General features: G+C 36.5%; 1 protein-coding gene across 43 annotated transcripts in view; it reads right to left on the reverse strand.

Moving 5' to 3' along the window:
• PDLIM5 (PDZ and LIM domain 5) overlaps positions 1-15,368 on the reverse strand; it is a 216,725-nt gene that overhangs the window by 188,727 nt on the left and 12,630 nt on the right. The window lies entirely within an intron of this gene.

Raw genomic sequence — 15,368 nt, forward strand, 5'->3', positions numbered from 1 at the left:
AGTTGGAAGTTCTAGTGAGCCAAAACTGAACCACTGCACTGCAGTCTGAGGACAGAGCAAGACTCCGTCTCAAAAAACAAAACAAAACAAAACAAAAAACTGGAATAAGCTGTCTTAATCAGCATTAGGATAATGCAACAACACCATCACAAAAATTAATTCCAAATGAATTCCAGAGTTTGAAAATACTGAAAACTCAGAAAAAGCAAATGACAGGCTATATAAATATATCAATGAAAATACCTAATCTTTTCAGATATTTAAAAATGTAAAGGAAAAGATTTGAACAAATAAAAATAAATTTTTGTGTATCCAAAAATACATACACAATAAAAATGCAGAGACCGGCAGAAATATGCACAGAAAATACTATACAATAACAGCTTAGTATAATCTAATATCAAAGTTCATAAAAACCGAAACCACATACATTGTAATTATTTCCTTCTTACACAAGGAATCTTGAGCCATGAGGGAAGAGGAGTGTTTAAAATACAAAAGCACTAATATTATCAGTTTTGGGAGTCAGGGGAAGTAAACCTTTTTTGTATTGTCTATGCTGGCATTTGTCTCCTCACTCACATCTTTTCCCAGCTTTTCCCTGCTCTCTCTCTGTGTGACAGAGAACTACATTCCCCAGGCTCTTTTCCTCTGTCTGGTTTGTGGATAGGTCCCACCAATAAGAAGCAATGCCAGAGGTCTGAAGGGTAGAACGAGGGGGGAAAGCCTTGGGATTTCTCTCCCTTTCTGTATCTTCCCTAAGGTTTCACCTCTCGTCAATCAGCCCCTGGCTCTGTAGTCCCAGCTCCTGACCCATGCCTTCTCTGCACGTTTCACTTCTGCCAGAAAGACCCAGCATTCAGGTTCTGGAACACCACTTCTTCCCATTGTCTCTCTGGGTCCCTAAGGGTGGCAGTGGTTACCTGCTGTTGCTTATCTCTAGAATCCCCTACCATATACCCATATATCCTGTTGGATTTCGCTGCTCTACCAAAACCCATTTTACCAATGCCTTGTATAAAATTTCCTGTTGAAAACATCTGGAGTGTTTTTGTTTTCCTAACTGGACTCTGACTCATTTAATTCCCAAATCAAGACCTTAGTGGTAGGTTTCAATGGAAGAGACAGATAACTCAAGTAATGTTTACCATATCTTTCTTTCTAGGAAAAAGTGAAGAAAATTAAGATGTATAAATTACTCATGATCTAGAATTACTTAACACTAGCAATATTATGTATATTCTCTATGTTCCGCAATTACCTAAAAAGTAGTCATGGTGAGTAAAAGAAGTCATATTTAAAACATTTTTTCAAAGAATTAAATATAAAAGACAACTGCTGATTTAGTGATCTATTAAACGAGTTTTTTAGCTCTAGGCTTCTCTCAAACCCTTAACTTTTTCCTTCTCTCTCCTTCTCCCAGTGATATTTTCTCCAGGAGCAAAAATAATTGAAAGCTGATGAAAGGCAGTAGAAAATGTTATACAGAACCTTGAAAATTAGATTAACATCAACTTTTGCCAGTAAACTTCTGCCAAGATTAAAAAATCAGGATCAAAGCAAAGACAAACAACATAAAATGATGACAATATGGATGAGAAGAGATAAATAAGAAGCATGTTAAAAAGATCATAAGATACGAAAGAATATTTTATCTATGTCCATATTTCATGTATATCTTAAAATATAAGAGAATAATCTAAGAATGATTTAGTTTTCCATCATGGTTTGCATTGAAAACAATCCAATATACAAAGATCTCTGGCGAGGTGCAGTGGCTCATGCCTGTAATCCTAGCACACTAGGAGGCCAAGACAGGCAGATTGCTTGAGTTCAGGAGTTTGAGACCAGCCTGGGCAACATGGCAGAATACCAGCTCTATAAAAAATATATAAAAATCAGCCAGGCTGATGGTGCACATGGTGGCATGTGCCTGTAGTCCCAACTACTTGAGAGGAGGAAGTTAGAAGGTCACTTGAGGCCCTGGAAGGTCGAAGCTGTGATGAGCCATGATTGTGCCACTGCACTCAAACCTGGGCAAGAGTGAGACTCTGTCTCAAAAGGAAAAAAGAAAAAGAAACAGAAAAAAATATCAAATATCTTATAAAAACTGAGTAAGGGGGAAAAAACTACTGAAATACTGGTTTTGGTGTATTTTACAAAATGAAAAACAGGCCTGGCACAGTGGCTCATGCCTGTAATCCCAGCACTTTGGGAGGCTGAGGTGGGAGAATTGCTTGAGCCCAGGAGTTTGAGGCCAGCCTGGGCAACGTGGTGAGATGCCCATCTTTACCAAAAACAAAAAAACAAAAAAATTATCTGGCCCTGGTGGCACATGCCTGTGGTCCCAGCTACTCATAAGGCTGAGGCGAGAGGATCATTTGAACTCAGGAGGTCAAGGCTGCAATAAGCTGTGATAGCACCACTGCATTCCAGCCTGTGTGACTGAGCACGATCATGTCCTTAAAAAAACCACACCTACTTTCTTTTCCATAGAACCCAAATTCATTTAAACAAACAAACAAAAAATTTTGTAATGAAAAACAGCACTGTCTTAAAAAAATCACTGATTATATATATTTCAGCAAGTGGCCTAACATTTCTGCTTATAGCCTACTTCAAGCCTAACTGAGCTTCACCATGACCTGTATGTTTGTATAGTACTTTAAACCATTTTCTACTGATCACAATAACTTCCTTTAACTTACGTGCCTAACTTGGTATCAGAAGTAAAATAAATAGACATAAAAATTAGCAGTCACAAAATGAAATGCTATTTTAAATTATACTACAAAATAACTGATGTCATCATAAGTTGAATATAGATTTCCTTGATTAATAGATTTACATTGACTTTTAAGGAGGTTCATGAAAGACTATACTAAAATAAAATTTTATAAATACCCTTGAACAGCATGGGGGTAGGATGTGCCGACACCCAACCCCATGCAGTTGATAATTCATGTATAACTTTTGACTCCTTAAAAACTTAACCACTAATGGCCTACTGTTGACCAAAAGACTTACTGGTAACATAAACAGTCAACATGTATTTGGCATTTTATATATATTAATAATATATATATATATATATATATATATATATAGAGAGAGAGAGAGAGAGAGAGAGAGACAGATATATATATATATATATATATATATATATAGAGAGAGAGAGAGAGAGAGAGAGAGAGAGAGAGACTGAGTCTCACACTGTCACCCAGGCTGTAGTGTAGTGGCATGATCTCGGCTCACTGTAATCTCCGTCTCATGAGTTCAAGCAATTTTCATGCCTCAGCCTCCCTAGTAGCTGGGACTACAGGCGTCCACCACCATGCCCAGCTTATTTTTTTTTTAATATTTTTAGTAGAGACAGGGTTCTCCATGTTGGCCAGGATGGTCTCGATCTGACCTTATGATCCGCCTACCCTGGCCTCCCAAAGTGCTGGGATTACAGGTGTGAGTCACCACGCCTGGCCTTTTTTTTTTTTTGAGATGGGGTCTCTCTGTCACCCAGGCATGATCTCAGCTCACTGCAACTTCCACCTTCCAGGTTCAAGTGACTCTCCCATCAGCCTCCTGAGTAGCTGGGATTACAGGGACCCACCACCATGCCTGGCAAATTTTTGTATTTTTACTAGAGACAGGGTTTTCCCATGTTGGTCAGGCTGATCTCAAACTCCTGACCTCGTAATCCATCCACTTTGGCCTCCCAAGGTGCTAGAACGAGCCACCACACCTGGCTGATACTATATATATTCTTAAAGTAAGCTAAAGAAATAATTTTTTTAAAAAAATCATAAGGAAGAAAAAAAATATTCACTATTCATTAAGTGGAAATGGATCAGCAAAAGGATCTTCATCCTTGTCATCTTTCTTCATGTGGAGTAGGCTAAGGAGGAGAAAAGGGATTGGTCTTACTGTCTCAGGGGCAGCAGAGGCAAAAGAGGAGGAGGAGGAGGTGGAAGGGGACGCAGGCCAGACAAGCACAGTTGGTATAATTTTTATTGCAAAAAATCCTCATACAAATGGATCCATGCAGTTCAAATTCATGTGGTTTAGAAGTCAGCTGTATATATAAAACCATAAGCCAAATTTTCTTAGCTTTTTTGTTTCATTACATTTCTTCTATTACTGACCACTTTAAAAACTACTTTAAAATAAAAAATAAAAGCCACAGTCTTACTCTTTTCCTCCAAGTTTTAACTTTTAAAGAAAACCATGGAGAGAAGTCAAAAAGGCCAATTCCAAAAAAAGGAATGTCTCTCAGATAACACAGGTCAGTTTTAATACTTTAATAACATTTAAACACACAAATCAAGAAAATACTTTGTAAGGTTACAGAAGTGTATCTCGAAGCTGGACTGCATGCCAAAATTTACTAACTCACATTAACTTAAATTGCCCTTTTACTGCCTCTGAGTTGAAAACCTTTAAAACATTTTCCTAAATTCCAGGATATAGCAGGGCTGGCTCTGCTGAGAGCAACTATATTCAAAGGCCACCCAAGATATCCCAAAGGCAATATGGCCAGAAAAAAATGGATAACTGCCAATAGCAACTCTACTCAAATCTCTAAACCCTATATCTCCTCTTTCTACCACTCTTTCCTCACCCCATCTCCATCCAACAGACACAAGGCAATATCATGAATAAACTTTTGAAGACATGGAAGCTGGGAAGGGTCATGTATAGATGCTTGAAGTAAACACCTAAATCTCTATCTTAAAATATTAACAATCATAGAATCCATAACCTTAAAAAGTTTATATTAATAAGGCATAGTTTTCCAGATAATGTTCCAAGTGCTTCAAAAATAGGAATTCAATGTTCACGGGAACTCGATAATACAGGCATGCTGTTAATAACTATTTCACAAATAAGAAAACTGAGACCTTGACCTTTGTAACTTACTCTAGGTTGCACAGCAAGAAAGTGTCATTACTGTGCTTTGAACCCACAATGGCTAGCTCCAGGGACCAAACTCTCAAGAGTTGGGATATCCTCTGTAACCCTTGTTTGTTACGTCTTCTCTAAACTATCAACATAGAAGCACAAAAAACTTAAGTATGAAACCAACGCTGTAGAACAACATACAACCAAAAAAGGGATGATAAAGGTCTTTATACACTCATGATGAAGATCCAAGGTGTACTGTTACATAAAGAATGTCAGTAAAGTGTCTGTTTTTACAAATATTCACAAAAATGTCCACAGTAATTTTCTCAGTAGCTGGATTTCAGGTTCGGTAGGGAGTTTTATTGTTTCATTTTTAGCATTTTTGTTGTCATTGTTTCTTATGCAGTTTCAATTGGAATATATACATGTATAATTTTTTATAATCAAAAAGTAAGTTTATGTTTTTCTTCCTCTAGCTATAAATTGTTATTTTAAAAAAATAGGGAGAGTAAGGAACTAACTCTTAATAAAAATATAACAAATCTTTAGGCTTTACTTTTAAATGATCGGAAAGGTTTGGGTTAACTAAAAACAAAGTGACATTCTTATCTACCCAAGATAAAATGCTGTAATTATAAATAATACACAATCAGAAATAATGTATGTGCAGAATCAGGTGTCAGAGTATTCAACAGTTAATACTAAATTATCAAGTGCATCCATACTTTATTCTCCTGAGACATGTAGGCATGAATTATATTTATGACATATTTGTTTTTAGTTTAGAAATGATACAACGTCAAGAGTTACCTAATAGTTGAAATGACCTAAGAGAGATACATACTAAATATTTACAGTGATTGTTTGTTTTTAACAAAACTGCCTTAGAGTTATTGAACTGGGAGATGATTTGCCAATTCTGACAAACTTTACACTGTCTTGAAATATAGAGGCTATGTCCTAGTAAATCTGTTCAATATAGTTAAAAAAATCACATTACCATAATTAAACAAATCCCCGAGGTAATTTTTAAAAATCCAGGTCAATATGCTACTATTTCTTCTCTTATTTTTTTAACCATCTTAACCATTTTTAAATGTATACCATTTTAAAATATATAGTTAGCAATATTAAGTATATTTACATTGTTGTGAAAAAGAACTCCAGAACTTTTCATCTTGCAAAACTGAAACTATAATCATTAAACAACTCCCTGTGTCCCTGTACCCCTTAACCCTGGTAACTACCATTCTAACATTTTTCTACTAGTTTTTATTTTCATTTTCATTTAAACAAAGACTATAAAAGAATTAACCCTAATGCAAATACTCATCATCATTTCTAGGAAAGGCCATATTTGACCATGAAACTCAAGAGTCCACTGTATTTGCAAAAAATCTGAATTATCTAAAAATCAAATGCGAGACCTTATTTAAACAGCCAGCTAAATCAACTCCCAAATTTTGTTGAAGAAAATACTTCCTTGGCAGAATTACTGAAAATTAAGTTTTTAAATTGTTACCAAGGCTAGAGAGGCATATCATTTGCATGCATTCAGAGCATTACCATTAAACCGAATTTAGAAAGCAGCTCTGTTAGAATAAATCCCTCCTTTATACAGCAACCTCCTTTGAAGAGAAAATTTCCAGCATTTCTTGCCCCACTTTTAGGCAAAAAAAAAAAGCAGGGGAAGGCGGAAGTTTCACTGACCCAAAGAGCAATAAATTTTATTATAAAACTTTTCATTGGGATAATTTAGATAATTGTCTAACAATAATAAAACTTGTCTTAAAAGGAATCAAAGTAGACAAGAAAAATTCTTTGGAAAAACTGTGCCTTCACAAGAAAATACTTAGCTATTTTTATTGAAAATTTCAGCTGGCTTCAGTAGCTCATGCCTATAATCCCAGCACTCTGCAAGGCCAAGACAGGAGAATGGACTGAGTCCAATAGTTTGAGACCAGCCTGGTCAAAATGGCAAGACCCCATCTCTAAAATAAATTTCAAAAAATTGGCTACACATGATGGTATGTGCCTGTAATCCTAGCTACCTAGGAGGCTGAGGCAGGAGGATCCCTTCAGCCCAAGAGATGGAGATTACTGTGAGCTGTGATCATCCTGCCTGGGTGGCAGTAAGACCTTGTGTCTAAAAAGTAAAAATAAAAAACAGACTTGTAATAAAAATAGTCTAATGACTACAGCAGAAGCCAAGACAATTGGTTTGTGGCTACCAGTTCACCAGGTAAATTAGCTGTCTTCAAAAGGTGTAAATGGGCCAGCCACCATGGCTCACACCTGTAATCCCAGCACTTTGGGAGGCTGAGGCAGGCAGATCACCGGAGGTCAGGAGTTTGAGACCAGCTTGGCCAATATGGCAAAAGCCCATTTCTACCAAAAATGCAAAAACTAGTCAAGCATGGTGGCGCACACCTGTAATGCAGCCACTTAGGAGGCTGAAGCAGAAGAATCACTTGAACCCAGGAGGCACAGGTTGCAATGAGCTGAGATCGTACCACTGTACTCTATCCTGGGCGACAGGGCAAGACTGTCTCAAATGAAAACAAAAACAACAACAAAAAAGGTGTAAATGAAATGTTTTAATGATCATTCTCTGAATGACACCAAAGTTTCCCAAAAAAGATTTCTGAAAGAAAAATTTAAAAAGCAATTTCAAATGTTACTTGACAAATCCCTAAACAGACTAAAACATTCAACACGCTAATATGCCTAGAATACTCTGCACGTTTCTTTGGTGATCACCCGAAAGATTCTAAAATTTCTCAGCCTCCATTTTCAAGCTGAAATTTTGGTGTAAAGATAAAAGTAATTCTATTTCACCTTAATTTTTAAAGTGAATATTATTGTTAGCATGATGGCAATGAAAATAAATTAGTCACCAATCCATAAAAATTATCACTGAACTATGTATTTAATCTGACTCCACTTCTCATTCACAGTTACTCTTCCTACATATCAAACAACAGTACCAAGAATGCAAATATCACTATTTACAACCCTTTAAAACTTCAAATACTATTAATAATTAACATCAGTCCTTAATAAGACAACGTTGCAATCAGCAGACATTTCAAACTTGAGAGAAAATATTTACTGCTTGCCAAAAACAAACAAAAAACTCACTATGTTGACAAGACCTCATTTTATTTCAAGGAAAAAGTGCTACTGTCCCATCAACTAACCACAGTGCAGGATTTTAACACAGCTAATCTTGAGAAGTAATTACCTTCAGCTCTCTAGAATCATCTCTTACCATTCTTCCCCTTATTCTGTCTACTCCAGTCATTGGAGCCTTGCTGTTCCTTGAACTAGCCAAGCAAATGCTCACCTCAGAGTCTCCACCCTTTGCCCTGAATACTATTACTGAACTTTTTCCGTATCTCTGCTCAAAAATTACCTTATTTACTCACCTTCTACAAATTATGTAACCCCCACACAACTGCCACTCTTTCCCTATACCTCTTTGTTTTGTTCCATACCATTATATCACCATTTATTTTTGTTTATTGTGTCTTCTTTACCTCCCTAAAATATAGATTTGAGAGGACACATACTTTGTTTTATTCACTGCTGTTTCTTTAGTTCCTAGGACAAGGTCCTGCATATAATAAATGTTCAATAAATATTTGTGGAATGAGTAAATAAATCAATAAGTGAGCAATATATGACTGAAGTTCAGATTTGCTAAATTTTATAATTTATTTCATAAAGTTCACAGAGCTTGTAACTAGTGCGAAAACATACAAATCTCCTAACTTTCTCTATAAGTGCTGCATTTAGGGCAGGCACTCATGCTAGTCCAGCTGGTCAGGGATGCAGGATGGCAAGATAAGGAGCATGGAGACCTCCACACAGAGGAAGCTGATATCACAAAAACACCTAGAAAGCAATAGTAAAAATGGCAGGTACATTGCCTAGTTCATCTAATCTACATTCATTCCACTTATATATTCTCTCTTGCAATCAAATTCATCTTCACTGCAGGAGAAAACTGCTCTCTGGAGCAACTGCCTATCACCAGCAATATTGTACATCATGCTACTTTAAAAGAATCTACAAAAAAAAAAAAACTACACTGAATGGCAATCACCGTGGAAAGAACATCTAACCGGAGGTACTAGTGCCAACTCTCTTTTCAAAACTCTTTGAGAGTTTATGCCAGATCATGACAGATGGAAGAAGGAAATGGATCACTCATTCAACAAATATTTATTATGTACTGACTATAAAGAAGGTAATTCATAACTAATTCAATCCAAACTACAGAGTGTGTGTGAGAGTGTGTGTATGTGGGTGCACATGTGTGTATTTTAAAAAGTACTTCTAGAAAATTCTACATTAAAACGTTCAAAAAAGAAAAGCAGAACTGAATTTCAAAGATGATGTTATCTAAGAAATGAGGCATCTAGAAATATTATTTCAATAATAGTTTCAAAACTGTTTCAACTGCATATTACTAGTATATACTTATTATAAGGTAATTTACATTGTTATTATTAGGTTACCGTAACTTAGTAATTATTGTGTGCCATGTACTTCTAAAAACCTTACAAGTGTTCATTTATTTAATTTTCTCAACAATCCTATGGTGTAAATATTTTTACCCTTACTTAACAGGTAAGGTACTTGGGGCACTGTTCAATAATTTGACCAGTGGTAAATTACAGAGCCAGGATCCACACACAGGCATTCTGTTCCTGGGCTGATACCTGTAATAACTACAATCAACAGTGTGTAGAATATGGTTCACTAAAAATGTAATCCTAAAGTGATATGTTGGAAGAAAATATATATCCTAAAAGACTGCTATGAAAAAAGCAATAAAAAATACAATACCAATATATTAGCTTTAATAATATAATGTTTACAGATATTTAACCATTCATCACTATATAATCATGGTTACCTGAAGTTCCCCTCCACCAAAAGGCTAGAAACTAAGTACTATTTTAAGATAAAATCATTTACAAAACTCTCTCTCAAGTAGACTTTATAGTGTATTATGTTATCATACACTATACCTGCTTAATGTAACAGGTAATTTATAAGCTGGTTTTAAAGCAGTATTTTGCAATTATACCCCAAAACTCAAAGAAAAACTTGTTCCCCTGAATTTATAAAAAGCTGATCTTGAATACCGATATGGTTTGGCTGTGTCCCCACCCAAATATCAAATTATAGCTCCCATAATTCCCATGTCATGGGAAGGACCTGGTGGGAGGTAATGATGGGGTAGGTCTCTGCCATGATGTTCTCGTGATAGTGGGTAAGTCTCACAAAATCTGACAGGTTTATAAAGGGGAGTTCCCCTGCACATGATCTCTTCTCTTGCCTGCCACCATGTAAGACATGACTTCGCTTCCATCATGATTGTGAGGCCTCCCAGCCATGTGGAACTGTGGGTTAATTAAACCTCTCTCCTTTATAAATTACCTACTCTCAGATATGTCTTTATTAGCAGTGTGAGAACAGACCAATGCAAATATAAAGCATGAAGTTACATAATTTATTACTTCATAATATAGGCATTATTATGTATTACTGAGGACCTAGATCTTTATGATATTGATGACATTTTTGTCCATTACAATATGTTTAAGGTTGAAAATCTGAATTTACTAAAACTAGAGGTTAACTCTAAACAAGTAATCTCTCTGAAAGTTCAGAAATGAAAAACATATTAAAACTTATAAACACCCTCCACTAGAAATAACAAAAGGGACACAAACTGCAATTCTTGGCATTGGGCATATTAACCAACCAATTAACCAACCAATTAACCAACCAATTGACTAAAAACTCTTTTTAAAAACAGACATATTGTAAAACTTTTTTCAGCTCCACAGATCCGACCTAGAATAAACATCCTAACACTCACTTTCTCTTTGAGGCAAATTTTAATAAATGTGTTACCAGCATAATTTGTAAACAACTACTGAATGTGTATGCAACATTTCTTTATTAGAGTAGAAAAGGTCATAACATCACAAGGAAATGAAAACAGAAGCCATCTGGGAAACAAGCTGCATCTTACAATAAAAACAACAAAATTTAGGCTGGGCACAGTGGCTCATGCATGCAATCCCAGCACTTTGGGAGGCCGAGGCAGGCAGATAATGAGATCAGGAGATTGAGACCATTCTGGATAACACAGTGAAAACCCATCTCTGCTAAAAATACAAAAAAATTAGCCAGGTGTAGTGACGTGTGCCTGTAGTCCCAGATACCCAGGGAGGCTAAGGCAGGAGAATCACTTGAACCTAGGAGGGAGGCCGAGGCTGCAGTGAGCTGAGATCATACCACTGCATTCCAGCCTGGGTGACAGAGCGAGAGACTCTGTCTCAAAAAAACAAGGTAAAATAACACAAAATAGGCCGGGCGCGGTGGCTCAAGCCTGTAATCCCAGCACTTTGGGAGGCCGAGACGGGTGGATCACGAGGTGGAGAGATCGAGACCATTCTGGTCAACATGGTGAAACCCTGTCTCTACTAAAAATACAAAAAATTAGCTGGGCATGGAGGCGCATGCCGGTAATCCCAGCTACTCAGGAGGCTGAGGCAGGAGAATTGCCTGAACCCAGGAGGCGGAGGTTGCGGTGAGCCGAGATTGCACTTCTGCCTGGGTAACGAGAGTGAAACTCCATCTCAAAAAAATAAAATAAAATAAAATAACACAAAATAGGAAAAATGTAATCAGTGTGCAAATAATGAAAAAACCATCATGTGTTAGAACTATAAACAAAAATTTTCAAAACAAACATATATTAAAATGAATGTTTTATTTCCAGTCACCTCAGAAGGCTATAGTTATTCCTTTGCTCAAAAAAAAAAAAAATTTCAAATTCTTGCCTTGGAATTTCTATTAAAGACAATTTATAAAACATACCAGCCTGAAGATACGGTAAGGTCACAATAATAGTAACCCACTTTCTCTAGCTCAGCTCTAATCCAGAAGAATCAAAATCCATCTAAAATCCCCAGGAGTTCTCCTACCATGGCCTCCAATGTTATCTTCCTCATTACCAGGAACCTCTTTATCTCTCATCCTGCCAATCGACATACTCCCTAATCTCACTCACCTTCCTCCTTGCTCACAGCCTTCCTGCCACACTAACCTCCTTTCTATTTCTTGCACACATTCAGCTCTTTCCTGCCCCTGCACTTGCTAATCTCTGTGCCTGCAATGTGTTTTCCCAGCCCTTTGCATGATTAGTTCTCATACTTAAATCATTGCTGCTTCTTCAGAGGGCCTGTCTTGACTGCCCAATCTAAAATGAAACTCTTACCCCCAGACACCCATCTCCTTCTCCCAGTTACTATCTGGCACATCACCTTATTACATTACATTGCTTATTTTTTTTTTTTTACTTGTGAGTTACCATTTCCTCTTACTAGATTACAAGATGCATAACTTTGTTTATCTCTGTATTTTCATTGTGTACAACAGTACAGAACACATAGCTGGCACTTATAAAGATATGGAATAAATGATTCTGTCTGCCACTATTTCTTCTGTGTCTGCCCCAGGAGTTCTATAAACCCTAGTCTAGAAGTTCCCTGCAACCTTGACATAGGCTGTATAATCAATGCTCATCTTTTCCTTTTCCAGATTTGATTATTTTTATGTCCTTTCCTAAGTCCAAGCTCCTTCCTATATTTCATAGCATGTCCCATGTGGCCTTTGTCAGAAAATGGAAAAGCACAATCTATATCCAAGGCCCAGAACACGGTAAGAGATAAAAAAAATATGTGGTGACTAACACCTCTTCTTATGGCTCTGACATGTGTCATTCAAGAGAAGGTCAGTACTAGAAAACCATACCAACAGGACATAACTTGCCACAGTGAGAATTTACCAGTATTTCCCAAACGATAGTAAGCAGTAACAATAAAATCTACAAAGATTAAGTTTGAATACACCTCAATTATCTTTTTCCTAAATTTCTTCTCATGAGTCTTTGATTTCTCATGCAAACACACCACACGCATGCACACACACACACACACACACACACACACCCCAAAAAACAAAATAAACAAAAAAACCACCTGCTTCTCTTAGGCTCTCCTAATCTCCATATTATGTCCAGACAAGTCTAAATTTGCACATGGACCAAGCTTAGACCAGGTTTAGTTTTCTTTCTCTTTTTATGTCTTCTCTTAAACAGAAGACAAACAAATTGCAAAAATTTCAAGCAGGGCAAGAGTGCACAAATGCCAGACACTGTGGTTCATTCCTGTAATCGCTTGAGCCCAGATGTTTGAGACCAACCTGGGCAACAAAGCGAGAGCTTATCTCTACAAAAAAATGTACAACATTAGCTGGGCACAGTGGCACACGTTTGTAGTTCCAGCAACTTGGGAGGCTAAGGCAGGAGAATGACTTGAGGGCAAGAGTTCAAGGCTGTATGGAGCTCTGACTGTGCCACTGCACTCCAGAGCAAGACCCCATCACCAAAAAAAAAGTATACAGACAAAAAAAGTGAAAGTTCCATCAAGCCTACTGCTCAGAACAGCTTCTAAATCCCACTATCAAATCAAACAAAAATCAGTTTCCTCACTTTAAACCTTTGCATTGGTCTTAACACATCTGAGGTATTAGGTTCAGTTCTAGTTGACTTAAAGAGTCATTTAAAACCTACTCTACTTCTAAAGGTAAGTGCTAAGGGATGTGAAGATAGGGAAACTGTCATGAGGAAAACATTTGAAGAAATGTCTTCTTACACAATATCCACAAGACTCAAAGGGAAATATAATTCATTCACCTATTTGAAAGGCTGTAATGTGCAAACATGCATGTTTGTTGTGCAGGACACTAAAGAACAGAAGTAGAACTGTTGGGTCAAAAAGACAAAACACAAATCCTGGCTGATACACGAGAAGATTACCTTGGGAAGTAAGGGTCTATCACATAAAGTAACCTCTAGGGCATTTCCTAGAAACTTAATGCCGATTAGGATTGAAAACAAGGAAAACCAAAATGTTTCATTAAAATGTTTCATCAGCTAATTGAATCAATCAGGTACATTAACAAATCTAGAAGAAACTTGATTGCAATTGCAACCCAGCTTCCCATTCGTCCTCTATTACCACTGTAATCATTAATCGATAGTTACTGAATATGTACTGGGAATTCTAAAGCAATCCTGAATAAATAAGACTTGGGGGTTTCCTTGAGGGATAAGAGAGGCTCATGATCTAACAAAATATATGAACTATTAATTGTATTTAAACTGTACTGCTGTGAAATCTAATATAGAATCCCAAAATTTGAATTGATCTCCCTGGCCATGGCCTTAAAAGACTGTAACTTGCTTGTTTTAACTTTAATGTAACCACTTTATCATGAGGTATAAAACAAAACCTAGTATAGCCAAAGATTTCTCTTTCATAAATCTAACGTTCAATATTAACTGTTAAAGCATTAAAATATTATAAATAGCATGCCAATTTCAAAGTCCTCCAAATCTTTAATTTGTCATAGAGGTGTTTACAGCATCATAAACAAAAGTAACCACCTGATGTTATATGTTATTAAAACTGTAATTTACTTATAAAAGACTTGACCTATGGTGACTGAACTCTGAAAAACAAGGAAGAAACCAGCAGTTGGATAAAAACAGAACTGTCACATTATTTAGTCAATTCCAGTTCAGATTCCAAGTAACTTACCCTTAACCTTTTTGCTGAAATGATCTAAGTAACAAAAGCTCCATAATAAAAATATATTTTTTTGTTTTTACAAAAGCAAAGCTACATATGGTTCCCAAACATAAGTATACAAAATGGAACCCAACTGGTGCAGGGGAAACATCTAGAAAGCATGTTAAAAATACAGAATCTAATGAAACCCTAAATATCCTAAATTCAAAGTCTGGGTCAAAGTCCTGGAATCCACACTTTTAAAGTCTATCATTGACGATTCTGACTACTAGTCAGTCTGGAAACCAGTTATATTTTTTTGTTAATAATCTCAGTACTCTCATACAGACAAGTCTTTGATTCTCTAGAATCTATTCTCTGGTTAAGAAACAGACAGACCTGACCCAGTGCTTCCGTTCTATAATACCAACACTTTGGGAGGCTGGGATGGGAGGATCACTTGAGGTCAGGAGTTCAGACCAGCGTTGTCCTCCAGTACCTTTTTCTCAAGAAGAAAAATACTTTCAGAACAAACATACTCATAGTCTGCTCTGGATAGCATTACACAAATTACTAAATATCTTAATTTTACCACTTCCAAAAGTTAATATCCCAGAAACCATCTGAGAAATACTGAGCTGTAATCAGATCTCAATGGAACTGAAACACAGCACTTAAATCCCTGATCCAATCAATGTAAACAGCATTGAATTGTTAATGTTATTATAATAACTACTTTCTCTTTCTTCAATTAAAATTTAGCCAGGACAATTATCATAAAGTACAGTGGCCATTGTTAAATCAATTTCT

This window comes from Callithrix jacchus, chromosome 3 (genome assembly GCF_049354715.1).
Source record: "Callithrix jacchus isolate 240 chromosome 3, calJac240_pri, whole genome shotgun sequence".
NCBI classification, from domain to species: Eukaryota; Metazoa; Chordata; class Mammalia; order Primates; family Cebidae; genus Callithrix; species Callithrix jacchus.